Source organism: Oncorhynchus clarkii, chromosome 12 (assembly GCF_045791955.1).
Source record: "Oncorhynchus clarkii lewisi isolate Uvic-CL-2024 chromosome 12, UVic_Ocla_1.0, whole genome shotgun sequence".
NCBI lineage: Eukaryota > Metazoa > Chordata > Actinopteri > Salmoniformes > Salmonidae > Oncorhynchus > Oncorhynchus clarkii.
This window is the reverse complement of record NC_092158.1, coordinates 37,018,882-37,035,157: the sequence shown is the minus strand read 5'-3', so window position 1 is coordinate 37,035,157 and position 16,276 is coordinate 37,018,882.

Genomic DNA, 16,276 nt, shown 5'->3' with positions numbered 1-16,276 from the left:
TGGGCCTGAGTAACAGGCTGTTTACTTTGGGCACGCTTCTCATCCAGATGTCAAAATACTGCCCCCAGCCATAAGAAGTTAAGGAAGGATGTTTACGCCTTGAGGTAATTGAGACATGGATTGTGTATGTGTGCCATTCAGAGGGTGAATGGGCAAGACAAAATATTTAAGTGCCTTTGAATACCCCATGGTACTGTCGTAGGTGTCATGCTCACCGGTTTGAGTGTGTGGAACTTCAACGCTGCTGGGTTTTTCACACTTAACAGTTTCCCGTGTGTATCAAGAATGGTCCACCACCCAAAGGACATCCATCAAACTTGACACAACTGTGGGAAGCATTAGAGTCAACATGGGCCAACATCCCTGTGGAACGCTTTTGACACATTGTAGAGCCCATGCCCTGATGAATTAAGGCTGTTCTGAGGGCAAATGGGATGCAACTCAATAATTGGAAGGTGTTACTAGGGTTTTGCGCACTCAGTGGTGCATGCTCAGTCCTCTCCTGTACTCTCTGTTCACTCATGACTACACGGTCAGGCACGACTCAAACACCCTCATTAAGTTTGCCTATGACAACAGTGGTAGGCCTGATCACAAACAACGACGAGACAGCCTATAGGGAGGAGGTCAGAGACCTGGCCGTGTGGTGCCAGGACAACAACCTCTCTCTCAACGTGATCAAGGCAAAGGAGATGATTGTGGACTACAGGAAAAAGAGGACCGATCATGCCCCCATTCTCATCAACGGGGCTGCAGTGGAGCAGGTTGAGAGCTTGAAGTTCCTTGGTGTCCACATCACTAACAATTAAACATGGTCCGGCACACCAAGACAGTCGTGAAGAGGGCATGACAAAATCTATTCCCCTCAGGAGACTGAAAAGATTTGGCATGGGACCTCAGATCCTCAAAAGGTTCTACAGCTGCAACATCGAAAGCATCATTGCCTGGTTTGGCAACTGCTCGACCTCCGACTGCAAGGCACTACAGAGGGTAATGCGAACGGTCCAGTGCTTCACCGGGGCTAAGCTTCCTGCCATCCAGGACCTCTATACCAGGCGGTGTCAGAGGAAGGCCCTAAAAATTGTCAGACTCTAGCCACCCTAGTCATAGACTGTTTTCTCTGCTACCGCATGGCAAGCGGTACCGGAGCCCCAAGTCTAGGTCCAAGAGGCTTCTAAACAGCTTCTACCCCCAAGCTATAAGACTCCTGAACAACTAGTCAAATGGCTACCCAGACTATTTGCAGCCCCCCCTCAACCCCTCTTTACAGCACTGCTGCTCTCTGTTGTCATCTATGCATAGTCACTTTAATAACTCTACCTACATGTACATACTACCTCAACTAACCGGTGTCCCTGCACATTGACTCTGTATCGGTACCCCCCTGTATATACTGTAGTCTCGCTATTGTTATTTAACTGCTGCTCTTTAATTACTTGTAACTTTTATCTCTTATTCTTATCCATATATTTTTGGAAATTGCATTGTTGGTTAGGGGCTCGAAAGTAAGCATTTTACTGTAAGGTCTACACTACACCTGTTGTATTCAGCGTATGTGACTAATATAATTTGATTCGATTTGAATTAACCCACATTTTAGGTAATTAGCCTATAGCATGACGTTCAAATGTATTTACATCGACTGATATTTCCATCAATTAATAAAAAGCATTATATTGCAATGTGATTGTCAATTTTGCCTACAACAATTTTCTTTATTGGCTTTTCTTTTCTTATCGGCTAATGGAAACCCTGCCCCGAATTTGATTTGTTTGAAAGGCCTTATTGAGCTGTTCGTAAATAGCATATTTGGCATTAAAAGCTGCTTAGCACAGAGAGAGGGCTTGACAACCTGCCTGTGTGGAGGTCAACCTCTACACCATCAGGCTCTTCCCTCAGGTAATTGTACAGACGAACCAGGACATACATGTTAACAAATGAGGAGGTGGTGAGGCTGGGATGTTAACACTACAGTATGCCCACTGGTGCTATGCATATTATAGATACAGAAAGGAGGAGTTGTGCTACAGCAGCTGAACTAATAAGATGATCTTGGGTTGAGCTTTTATGTTGTTCTGACGCATGGCACTTGTTGAGTTGCTCTCCACACTGAGTGCAAAAACAACAAGTAAAAAGCACTTTAGAGAATGAAAGTACACTTCAACCAAGTGGGGAGAGAGCTTGTAAGAGGGGTCACACGGTGATGGCATGTTTGTGAAGAGCTCAGGTCAAATAAAAAAAGATTATGCCCGTGTCTACAAAAACAATCACAGCTCCACTCTTATCCTGTGTGTGCACACACTGGCAACAACCTTCAAGTAAAAGGTTGAGGATGTTTTGGTTTGTCTTGGGGATACACAGAGGAGATAAACAGCTATCACAACGGTGTTAAGACTCTGATCGCTGTTTGGACTAAGGTCTCGACAGACAAGAATGAACTAAAATCGCTCAATTAAATCCTTCCTAAAATGTCATCGGCTAGCTCAGAGCTTTGCTCCAAACAAAAAAGACAGCATCATTCTGCACCTGCGGATCTCATTCTGACTCAGAGAGAGAAAGGGAGCGATAGAGAGAGAGAATGAAAGAAAGACTCCTTTCCCTGTTGTTTGACTGGTGTAGGTTCAGTGCGATTGAAAGAGATTGGAATGAAAAATAAATGAATTGACTGGTACACAGGTGAAGGGAGTAGAGAATGCAGTATCCATGAGAAGTCTGTTTGATGGACATAAAAGGTTGACTTTCATTATGATACCTTCAACTCAAGAGCACAAAAACTCCATGTAGATCAGGGATGGGAAACTTTGATTGGGGTGGGGGCCACAAAATATCTGAAATCATCATGATGGGCCACAGTGGCTCGCATGTCTGCATACCCACATCCATACACACACATGCAGTCAAGGCCCTAGCCTTTTGGGGGCCTTCAGTTTTCTACAGATTTTTCAATTGGGTATAGAGAAAATGTTAGTTTTATAGCAGGTTTGCTGCAATTCAACACATTTTGTCATGGGGCGGAGAGAAGATTTTTCAACTAATTTCCTGCAATTCTACTAATTTTGCCATAGAGTGGAGAGAAATGTTTGTCTTTTAAAATGTGATATTTGAGTGAGAGGGACTCAGAAAATCCGTGGAGGCCACCAGGTTGGTAATTTTACCATGATTACAACAAGTTTAGATAGCTAGCTAGACTAATTTACCAATCTAATCTAATGACTGACATAACAGGAGAGAAACTGCTGATGCACAACTACATTTCAAAATTGCACCTTGTGAATTCTACTATTGTAACGCTCATCATTGACACCGACTGAACCCCCCCCCCCCCCAAAAAAAAATATATATATTTCTTTCTGATTTGGAAATTGATCCTCTGGCATACAAATGGGGGCCGCGGGCTGCTCCATCCCTGATATAAATAGACATTATACAATAAGACCTCTACAGGTATATTTGATTGGATTTTGCTACACTGCAACATAATGTACCGAGATAATATATATAAAAGTATGTGGACACTCCTTCAAATTAGTGGATTTGGCTATTTCAGCCAAACCTGTTGCTGACAGGTGTATAAAATCGAGCACACAGCCATGAAAAGTCCATAGACAAACATTGGCAGTAGAATGGCCTTACTGAAGAGCTCAGTGACTTTCAACGTGGCACTGTCATAAGATGCCACCTTTCCAACAAGTTAGTTCATCAAATTTCTGCCCTGCTAGAGCTGCCTCGGTCAACTGTAAATACTGTTATTGTGAAGTGGAAAGTCTACCAAATATGATGGGGGATATCACTGTATACATATTGTGCAGACAGGGTAAATGACTTTTCCGTCTTCATAACACACACTTAAACACCCATAGGGGAGAGTGGGGTATATTGAGCCATTTTTACATTCAGTATCACTACGTCAAGGGAAATATAGTATTCTTTCTAACAAAGATATCTACATTTATTTCAGGATGTTATGTATCCCTGGAAATAATCAGAATTCATGTAAACATAACAGTTTTGAAAACATAGCTTGTCCAAAAAAAGTGGTATTTTGGCACAATTTACCCCAGGTATGGGGTACATTTAGCATAGAGACGGGGTAAGCATATTTTTAACACTTTGTACATTTTTAAACACTTTTAACAAACTCAGGGTCTGGTGTAACCTCATATCCCAGCGATAATACCTTGCATTACGCCTGGGAAGAAAACACTTCAATTGTCGCCTAAAGGGGTTCATAATCTGAATTCAGTGACCTTGGGGTTAATGTCCGCTCTGAGATTGGAAGGTTGGTAGTTCGATCCATACCATAGACTGCAAAATGCTCGGCACTTATATTTTGAAAACAATTACAAAGCGGTGTCCCCGCCCCTGTTTCTGTAAAAAGCTGTGGGCTGTCAAACATGCAGCTAACTAAAACATGGAAATGTCTGCTCTACCCAAAATTACAACCAACTAATAGCAGCATTACTGCAAAAATGGAAGAGGAAAGTGGAAGTGAAAGGGGGAAAAAGTAAGGAACTTGTCTGTCTGCCCTGTGTTAAAGACCATAATTGATTAAAGAAAATTGTGATAAATATAAAAGTATATTAGTTTTATTGAAGGAACAACAAAATGACAGCCCGGCCATATAGATTGCAAAATAGTTGGGAAGAGATTTTGGATGTTTTGGATGGTTTAGGAACTGATACGCTAAAAACGATGATGGATTTAAAACTACTAATTTTTCAACTTAAATTATTATACAGAAGTCTTGCAACCAACAGAATGTTATTTATATGGGGGATACAACCTTCCTAGCTCTGCAGCGAAGAGGCAGAATCATTAGATCATTTGTTTTAGTACGGCCCATATGTACGTAGCTTGTTTTTGGTCACAGATCCCGGAATGGCTGAAGAATTGCAATATTTACCTGGAGCTAACCCTGCAGATAGCACTACTTGGTGATCTGAAAAGTCATAGTCAATCGATCAATAATAAAATAATAATTTTAGCAAAAATGTTTATTTTCAATTTACAATCTGTAGAAAGAATAAGAATAGGTTCAGAACTTTTGTGAAACATCACAGCACAGTTGAAATATATATATATATATAATAGAAATCCAATGTGGATGGTGTTAAGATATAGATGGGAGGGGTTGAATAGAGTTGAAGGTTGGGACTAATAACAACAAATAACAACAAGATAACTAATGTAAAACATACTGTGCCATACTTTTTTGAAAGAGCGCAGTTTGAAAGATATGGCAAATATAATTCTAACCGGATGGACATCACACATATATGGGAGAGGTTGAGGGTAGAGGAAGGGTAGAGGAAGAGTTAAAAACAAACTTAATAAAACTATTGTAAAACAGACTATGTCCATAAAATGTATATAGTATGTACACTACCGTTCAAAAGCTCGGGGTCACTTGGAAATGTCCTTGTTTTTGAAAGAAAAGCAATTTTTTTGTCCATTAAAATTACATCAAATTGATCAGAAATACAGTGTAGACATTGTTAATGTTGTAAATTACTATTGGAGCTGTAAACAGCTGATTTGTAATAGAATATCTACATAGGCGTACAGAGGCCCATTATCAGCAACCATCACTCATGTGTTCGAATGGCACGTTGTGTTAGCGAATCCAAGTTTATCATTTTAAAAGGCTAATTGATCATTAGAAAACCCTTTTGCAATTATGTTAGCACAGCTGAAAACTGTTGTCCTGATTAAAGAAGCAATAAAACTGGCCTTCTTTAGGCTAGTTGAGTATCTGAAGCATCAGCATTTGTGGGTTCGATTACAGGTTCAAAATGCCCAGAAACAAAGAACTTTCTTCTGAAACTCGTCAGTCTATTCTTGTTCTGAGATAGGAAGGCTATTCCATGCGAGAAATTGCCAAGAAACTGAAGATCTCGTACAAGTCTGTGTACTACTCCCTTCACAGAACAGCGCAAACTGGCTCTAACCAGAATAGAAAGAAGATTGGGAGGCCCTGGTGCACAACTGAGCAAGAGGACATGTACATTTGAGTGTCTAGTTTGAGAAACAGACAAGACCTCAACTGGCAGATTCATTAGATAGTACTCGCAAAACACCAATCTCAACGTCAATGGTGAGGAGGCAGAGTTCCTCTGTCCAGTGTCTGTGTTCTTTTGCCAATCTGAATCTTTTCTTTTTATTGGCCAGTTTGAGATATGGCTTTTTCTTTGCAACTCTGCCTAGAAGGCCAGCATCCCGGAGTCGCCTCTTCACCATTGATGTTGAGACTGGTGTTTTGCGGGTACTATTTAATGTAGCTGCCAGTTGAGGACTTGTGATGCCGTCACATCTGGAGGAAACCTGGCACCATCCCTACAGTGAAGCATGGTGGCGGCAGCATCATGCTGTACGTATGTTTTTCAGTGGCAGGGACTGGGAGACCAGTCAGAATTGAGGGAAAGATGAAAACAGAGTGAAGTACAGAGATCCTTGATGAAAACCTGCTCCAGAGAGTTCAGAACCTCAGACTGGGGCGAAGGTTCACCTTTCAACAGGACAACGACCCTAAGCATACAGCCAAGACAATGCAGTAGTGGCTTCGGGACAAGTCTGAGTGTCCTTGCGTGGCCCAGCCAGAGCCCGGACTTGAACCTGATCAAACATTTTAGGAGAGACCTGAAAATAGCTGTGCAGCGACGCTCCCCATCCAACCTGACAGAGCTTGAGAGGATCTGCAGAGAAGAATGGGAGAAACTCCCCAAATACAGGTGTGCCAAGCTTGTAGCGTCATGCCCAAGAAGACCCGAGGCTGTAATCACTACCAAAGGTGCTTCAACGAAGTACTGAGTAAAGAGTCTCAATGCTTATATAAATGTGATATTTCTGTTTTTTATTGCATGTAGGTAGATTTTTTTTCTTTTAATTTTAGAATAAGGCTGTTTGTTACGGAACAAGATGTGAAAAAACTCAAGGGGTCGGAATACTTTCCGAATGCACTGTATACATTTGATTGGGGATAAAGCCTTGGATTAGACTAACGTCCTGCCTAGGGGGAGTACTTGGACATCAAGCTGCCTCACAGGCGATAGGCTCCTGCTCCTAAAAGCCGTTCCGGTCGCACAAGCCAAGGCTCATGCAAGGCTACTTACTTACTGTAGTCAGTGAAATAATCGCAATGTTTATTTGTTTTTTCATGATAATGATTTATATTTTTCACACTGAAGTCTTTAGACTAATCCGTACAGTAACGACATAATCTTTCTGCCTTAATTTCACATCATAGTTTGCTCAATTCTACAAAACAAATCCATGTTTTCCATGGAATCATGATTCAACATTTAAGCTTTCCAAAAAGCTTATCCAAATTGCTGTTTCCTCTCCATTTTTCCTAAACAAGCCTAAAACAGAAGTACACCTGATTACTAAGCCCTCCAGATGGTTCCTTATCCTGTCTTTGGCAATAAGTCGCTGAGCATTACGCACATGGTGGAAGCTACAACAGAAGAATTGGGGATAGCTAGCTCCGCAGGGCTATGCATAGTCATAATTAGCCATTCCTCTCAGTGTGGTTAGTAGAATCTAGGCTTGATTGTGTTGAGGCTATAGCTACTACCCTAAGATAAATTGTGTTACTCCTTTCAACTTTGATTGTCTTTAAAGACAATGAATTAGCACGTCTGAGATAAATGATGAGGATAAGGTCTTCACCAGACACTGTTTGGTGCTGATGAGTCTAAACAAACGCCACCAAGATTGATTACACACCCCAACAAGATTGATTTGTGTTTATTTTGCAGAAGAAAACATTGATTAGAAGCAATCTCCTGTCTCGAAAAGCTTGGGGTTTTCAAATCGTGTGTGTTCTGCAGGGAGGTTGTACAACAGCTACAACAACAGAGAATAAAGTACAGTTCAGCACTGATCAATACTGATAAGCAGGGTTGTGTAAGACTCCTATCTGCTGTTTGATCATTTTGTGCTTTGATCACTTCCATTGAATGACAGACATGCTCAGGCATTTGAGAGTATGGCAGGTACGGAGACAGCACGGTGTGTCAATGCTGACAGAGCATCTGCATGCAGAACATCCAAGCATCACAATGAAGCCAATACCAAAGATTGAAACAATCTCCCATATTCTGTCTAACAACTCAGATTGAGTGTGAAACATATCAACCTCCAAGCAGATCATTTTAAAAGAAAAACCTAGACTTCTCATAACAGAAGATTACACAATGTCAGAGATTGAGGGCAATGCTGAAGATTATGAGTATGGTGCTGTGTCCCTAGTTAAAAGTTCCAGTTTATTGGAAACTTTTGTTTTTTCCTGCTGTTTTGAGGCATATGGCTTTGTACAGTCAGTTGTGATAAGAAAGAGTCCGTCAACAGTACCAGTCCACACTACAATAACACATGCTCACAACAACATACCAAACTTCACAAGACACTGTCATTACCATTGACCCTAAAGGTATGTTTGGGGATATTATGTCAGGTCTCAGGGACTCACAGCACGCCACTACTACACAATGCTAAACTAGCTGCTATCTGTAACACCTACACCTGGATGAATGCACCTGTGTGCATATGAGAGAGGTCCCATTACAGCCTGTAGGGATACTTCACAGCAACCTTCACAACAGCTGATATCACAACAAACACTGATACTGTGGCATAGGCTGGAAAGCTGGGCCACTCTTCAATGAAGATCACTTTAAAAACAAACCCATTCCGATCACAAAGCCATGCTGATCTCAGGGGCACAAAGGCAGTGCGTCAGTCAGAGACAGATGATCCATCTCTTTGGCCCTAAAGCACCACATCTCCACCCAACCACCAGCACAACTCCATCATCAGCAAGTTGATAATAAAAGGGCAGTGGAGAGAGTAATGTCACTCATGAATGTGAAGAGCTGTGTGTGTGTGTGTGTGTGTGTGTGTGTGTGTGTGTGTGTGTGTGTGTGTGTGTGTGTGTGTGTGTGTGTGTGTGTGTGTGTGTGTGTGTGCGTGTGTGCGCATGCACAATAATTTGTTACTCTTTCTTATGCTGCTCTGTTGGACTATGAATCTCCCTCTACCTTGCATACCCTGGCTCATCTAAAACCTGTCTGCTCCACCATGACTAAGTCTAATCTTGCAAGTTATCACTTTAATAGAATTCTTCAGCTATAGTTTTGTGTGAAAATGTCCTTAAATACTTGTCTGAGATTATGTTAGGTGAACTGACTGGCTGTACAGCAGTTTTTCTTCCCAACTTTAGGACTTACTTTAAATTAGACAGCCAGAGGCAGGTCTTAGGGAAAAGTGGAAGTTTCTATGATCTCTGATCAATGTCTGTCAGCGAAAATGCCTGTGGATGGACTTTTCAGCTAGTTTGAAAAGAGGTATTTCATCGAAGTGGTTGGTGCTGTAGTAGTGCTATGTATAAAGGTCTACCGTATGTGACCGAAATGTCACACTTTCTAATAAGTGTTTAATTTGCAAGTACCCTTAGGTTATGCAGTGGGTGGGTGACCATTCTAATATTCTACTTCCTCTTTTGCTTCTCCTATGCACCTGTGATCTGAGACATTTCTTAAGGAGTGCAAACATTTTAGATCATCTCTTATAAATACTATACATGGCTGTCATAACCACTGCCATCAAATCAACCATAACAACCACTGAGCAAAGAACCAGTGTAACCAATCTCCTGTTACGGCATTGTTAAACATGGCATGGAAATGTTGAACACGTTTGCACCCCCGAGCAGATGAATTAACATTGATATCTGTAAGAGGCTGAACTTAAACATTGCAGAGGTTTACTCTCCACACTGCAACCATCTGTCTGATTTTGTGATCCACAGTGAGCATGAATCCTTAATGGCCTCACACAGAGAGAGAGAGAGAGAGAAAAAAAGAGAGAGTGAGAAAGAAAGAGGGGAGAGAGAGAGAGAGAGAAAGTGATGAGAGAGAGACAGAGAAAAAGAGAAGAGAGAGAGAGAATGAAAGACAGACAGACCAATCTATGCTTTGCACCCTGACTCCTAATGAGAAGTCCTGTAGGGTTTCAGGTCTGCTATTTTTACATGCAGGACCACAGTGGAGCCTGATGAGCAACAATTCATGGACAGACAGGCTGAACTATGACAGGGACAGGGTGAGAACAGCTCCATGTCAGGGAGGGTGAGGGTGGGAGGTGGGGGTCCGTCATCCATCATGGAGGGGCTACAGTAAAGGCAGAAAAGGGCTGATGAGAAGGAATGAGACCTCTGAATATGAGGTGTTCCAACAAGCTGTAAAATTGATCTGAGCCTGGTCATAATCATTTAACCAGAGGAATCAATGCCCTCACACAGCCCAGCCTCAACTTTCATTAGAACAAAAGCACTGGCCGGACAATTGAATAAATTATTAATACGATGATCGATTGAAATAACACAAAAATACATACAGGCAATTCTCATTTTGTCGTCACCTTCCACCCACCATCAGTTTTGCTCAATGTGTTGATTTTGCCAGTAAGGAGGAGGCAGGAGGGGCGTGATGTTGCAATGTCTGCCTCACCAGCAAAAAAGTATTGGTCGATTATTACACACTAATGCAATTTCCCTATGATTGTGGTTTAAACTGGACACACGACGGCCTGTCCTTGAAACAAAAGCAGATTTACAGACACTGACAATACTTTAGTGACAATATTGAATCAAATATGTCTGCAATGCCTTCAACAAAAGTAATCACCCTTCTTTACAGAAAAAGGCCTTTAATTCACTCATCTATTATTTGGACCTGTCTGCAATTCTACATTTTTCCCATACTAAATTCTCAATGTAGTTTGCAAAGTTTTGGCATATGGTCGATAAAAGTTTTGCTTTTGTGCAGAAAGAATCATTTAATTTAGTGTAGCAAAGGGGAGCGATGGTCTGGGTGGAATGTGGAATATATGCTTTATTTCTTCATTTTTATGTTAATACAGCTTTCGCATGAACTAGATGAAGAAGAATTGACTAAACAAAATTAATTGCAAAACCCAAGGTATAAAAGTTATTTGTTCACAATTAAGAGAGCATAATGTTGTATCATGACATTTTGTTTAGAACTGGGTTGGGAGGCTGCCGATTGATTTCCAACTATTTTATTTATTTATTTTTATTGAACCTTTATTTAACTAGGCAAGACAGTTAATTAAGAACAAATTCTTATTTACAATGACGGCCTACCAAAAGGTAAAAGACCTCCTGCGGGGACAGAGACCTGGGATAAAATAAAAAAAAGATAAATTATAAATATAGGACAAAACACACATCACAACAAGAGAGACAACACAACACTACATAAAGAGAAACCTAAGACAACAACATAGAAAGGCAGCAACACATGACAACACAGCATGGTAGCAACACAACATAACAACAACATGGTAGCAACACAACATGGTAACAGCACAAAACATGGTACAAATATTATTGGGCACGAACAACAGCACAAAGGGCAAGAAGGTAGAGACAACAATACAACAAACAAATCAGTCACAACTGTCAGTAAGAGTGTCCATGATTGAGTCTTTGAATGAAGGGATTGAGATAACTGTCCAGTTTCAGTGTTTGTTGCAGCTCGTTCCAGTCACTAGCTGCAGTGAACTGAAAAGAGGAGTGACCCAGGGATGTGTATGCTTTGGGGACCTTTAACAGAATGTGACTGGCAGAATGGGTGTTGTATGTGGAGGATGAGGGCTGCAGTAGATATCTCAGATAGGGGGGAGTGAGGCCTAAGATGGGTATACAGAGATGACCAGTTTACAGAGGATTATAGAGTGCAGTGATAGGTCCTGTAAGGAGCATTGGTGGCAAATCTGATGGCCGAATGGTAAAGAAAGTCTAGCCTCTCGAGAGCACCCTTACCTGCTGATCCACAAATTATGTCTCCGTAATCTAGCATGGGTAGGATGGTCATATGAATCAGGGTTAGTTTGGCGGCTGTGGTGAAAGAAGAGCGATTACGATAGAGGACACCAAGTCTAGATTTAACTTTAGCCTGCAGCTTTGATATGTGCTGAGATAAGGACAGTGCACCATCTAGCCATACTCCCAAGTACTTGTATGAGGTGACTACCTCAAGCTCTAAACCCTCAGAGGTAGTAATAACACCTGTGGAAAGAGGGTCATTCTTCTTACCAAACCACATGACCATTGTTTTGGAGGTGTTCAGAACAAGGTCAAGGGTAGAGAAAACTTGTTGGACACTAAGAAAGCTTTGTTGTAGAGCATTTAGCACAAAATCTGGGGAGGGGCCAGCTGAGTATAAGTATCATCTGCACATAAATGTATGAGAGAGCTTCCTACTGCCTGAGCTATGTTGTTGATGTAAATTGAGAAGAGCGTGGGGCCTAGGAATGAGGCTTGGGGTACTCCCTTGGTGACAGGCAGTGGCTGAGTCAGCAGCTTTTCTGACTATACACTGCACTCTTTGAGAGAGGTAGTTAGCAAACCAGGCCAAACCAGGTTTCCTTTCAAATGGTACCAAGAATATAGAAGAAAGGGTCTAAACCATCAGACCCAAATGTTTTTTTGGGGTCAAGTTTAAGGATTAGACCCTTTTTTTTCTCAAATTTTTACCTAAAATGACATACCCAAACCTAACTGCCTGTAGCTCAGGCCCTGAAGCAATATATGCATATTCTTGGTACCATTTGAAAGGAAACAATTTGAAGTTTATGGAAATGTGAAATGAATGATGTAGAATATAACACAATAGATCTGGTAAAAGATAACACAAAGAAAAACCAACTGTTCTTTTGTATGTGTTTGTACCATCATCTTTAAAATACAAGAGAAAGGCCATAATGCATTATTCCAGCCCAGGTACAATTTAGATTTTGGCCACTAGATGGCATCAGTGTATGTGCAAAGTTTTAGACTGATCAATGACCCATTGCATTTCTGTTCAAAATTTTGTATAAAGACTGCCCAACTGTGCCTAATGTGTTCATTAATAATTGTTCAAAACTGTGCACACTCTTCAAACAATAGCATGGTATTCTTTCACTGTAATAGCTACTCTAAATTGGACAGTGCAGTTAGATTAACAATAATTTAATCTTTCTGCCAATATCAGACATATCTATGTCCTGGGAAATGTTCTTGTTACTTACAACCTCATAGTAATCGCATTAGCCTACGTTAGCTCAACCATCCCGTGGAAGGGACACTGATCCCGAAGAAGTTTTAAGGAGCTCCTTTTGCACCTCGGACTCAGTGACTGTCTGCAGGGAGAAACTTTGTAGCAGGGCAGCGGAAAAAGAGGGAGAAGCATCGGGGATAGTTGCATTAGAAGGGGTGGGAGATGAGGAAATGTTGGAGAGCCTTAATGAAGTGTTGATTAAAGAGTTCAGCCATGTACTTCTTGTCAGTAACAACCACATCATCAACATTAAGGGATATGGGCAGCTGTGAAGAGGAGGGTTTATTCTCCAGGTCTTTAACCGTTTTCCAGAACTTCTTGGGGTTAGACCCACAGAGAGAGAACTGCTCCTTAAAGTAACTAACTTTGGCCTTCCGGATAGCCTGAGTGTACTTATTTCTCATTTGCTTAAACGATAGCCAGTCAGCTTGAGTATGCATGTGCCGAGCATTTTGCCAAATGCAAATCTTGGGTTGGAGTAACTCCGCAAGATCACGGTCGAACCAGGGCCTGAACCTATTTTTAATTCTCGTTTTCTTTATGGGGGCGTTTGTTAACAATACCAATGAAAATGTCAAAAAAGAAGGTCGGATCGTCTTCGACAGAGGGGATCTAGCTGATTCTATACCATTTTACAGAGGCCAGTTCATGAAGGAAGGCTTGCTCATTAAAGTGTTTTAGCTAGCGTCTATGACAAATCAGGACAGGTCGTTTCACTTAGCAGCCATTATGAACACAGGCTGTAAAACAGTGATCGCTAAGGTCATTACAGAAAACACCAGACTGATACCTATCAGGATTATTTGTGAGGATAACATCAAGGAGAGTAGCCTTTTCTGTGTGTTTGGAGTCATACCTTGTGATATTGGTGATAATCTGAGAAAGATTTAGGGAATATCATTGCTTTAGGACTTGGTCAGGTGTTTTAAAGCATGTCCCAGTTTAGGTCACCTAGCAGGACAAATTCAGACTTAGTGTAAGGGACCAGGAGAGAGCTTAGGGCAGGTAGGGTACAGGCCGGTGCTGATGGAGGACGATAGCACCCAGCAACAGTCAACAAAGAGCTATTTCAAAGTTTAATGCTTAAAACCAGCAATTCAAATTATTTTGGGACAGACTTGGTCTCAGTAATGACCAACACATCTGGATTGGAGCTGTGAACCCACACTTTGAATTGTGTAGTTAAAGGTGACAACATTGTAACTGTAACATGCTGGTTGATTAGCTACATACCTCACTCATCTGCAAGAGTGACTTCTTTACCAACCTTTACCGAGATCTCGCCATATGCAAAGGCAAGGGCAAATAAAGATTCATTAAACAAGTCACACAACTTTAGTGACATAACATGTCAACACGATGCTTACTGCCAAGCCTGTGGAGGCATCCTCTGTGTAAAATATCAATATGCTATAGAAGACACTGAGGCCCTCCTCTCATCTAGCTCCTGCCCCCTCCATCTCCTGTGGCCTCATTAACACCAGTACAATGTACAGCCTCAAATCATTCTTTTTTTAATAATTCACCTTGTGGCTTTTCTCAGGTTGATGTTTATTATTATGAGTCTTGTCCTGGAGGCAGAATTGAACAATTTCCCGTGAGATTGGCCAGTTGAAAATTCTAAATTAGCTATATTGTAAAAATTCAAGAAAATAAAAATGAGCTTTTTGGTCTTCATTTAAGGTCAGGGTTATGTATTAGGGTTAGCAGTGTGGTTAAGGTTAGGGTTAAATTTATGTATAAAATACGATTTTATGACTTTGTGGCTGTGCCAGCCATTGACCACTCTGCAGAGCTGCCTCCAGAACAAGATATATGATGAAAAATGTTAAGCTGCTGTGTTTTCCTCTCACAATCTCAAAGATAGCTAACGTACAGTACGAGTCAAAAGTTTGGACACGCCTAATCATTCAAGGGTTTTTCTTTATTTTTACTATTTTCTACATTGTAGAATAATAGTAAAGACATCAAAACTATGAAATAACACATATGGAATCATGTAGTAACCAAAAAAGTGTGAATCAAAATATATTTTAGATTTTAGATTCTTCAACATAGCCACCCTTTACCTTGATGACAGCTTTGCACACTCTTGGCATTCTCTCATCCAGCTTCATGAGATAGTCACCTGGAATGCTTTTCATTTAACAGCTGTGCCTTGTTAAGGAACTTCTTTCCTTCTTAATGTGTTTGAGTCAATCAGTTGTGTTGTGATAAGGTAGCGGTGGTATACAGAAGATGTCCCTATTTGGTAAAAGACCAAGTCCATATTATGGCAAGAACAGCTCAAATAAGCAAAGAGAAATGGCAGTCTATCATTACTTGAAGACATGAAGGTCAGTCAATGCAGAAAATGTACCTCTGCAAACGATAAAGTCATTAGAGTTACCAGCCTCAGAAATTGCAGCCCAAATGAATGCTTCACTGAGTTCAAGTAACAGACACATCTCAACATCAACTGTTCAGAGGAGACTGTGTGAATCAAGCCTTCATGGTCGATGTGCTGCAAACAAAACACTACTAAAGGACAACAATAATAGGAAGAGACTTGCTAGGGCCAAAAAAAACGAGCAATAGACATTAGACTGGTGGTAATCTGTCCTTTGTTCTGATGAGTCCAAATTTGCGATTTTTGGTTCTAACCGCCGTGTCTTTGTGAGATGCAGAATAGGTGAATGGATGATCTCTGCATGTATGATTCCCACCGTGAAGCATGGAGGACAAGGTGTGATAGAGTGGGTGGCTTTGCTGGTGACACTGTCAGTGGTTTATTTAGAATTTAAGGCACACTTCACCAGCATGGCTACCACAGCATTCTGCAGCGATACGCCATTCCATCTGGTTTATGCTTAGTGGGACTATTTGTTTTTCAACAGGTCAATGACCCAACACACCTCCAGGATGTGAAGGCTGTTTGACCAAGAAGGAGAGTGATGGAGTGCTGCATCAGATGACCTGGCCTCCACTACCACCCGACCTCAACCCAATTGATATGGTTTGGGATGAGTTGGACCGAAGAGTGAAGAAAAAACAGCCAACAAGTGCTCAGCATATGTGGGAACTCCTTCAAGGTGATTGGAAAAGCATTCCAGGTAAAGCTGGTTGAGAGAATGCGAAGAGTTTGCAAAGCAGTCATCAAGGCAAATTATTAT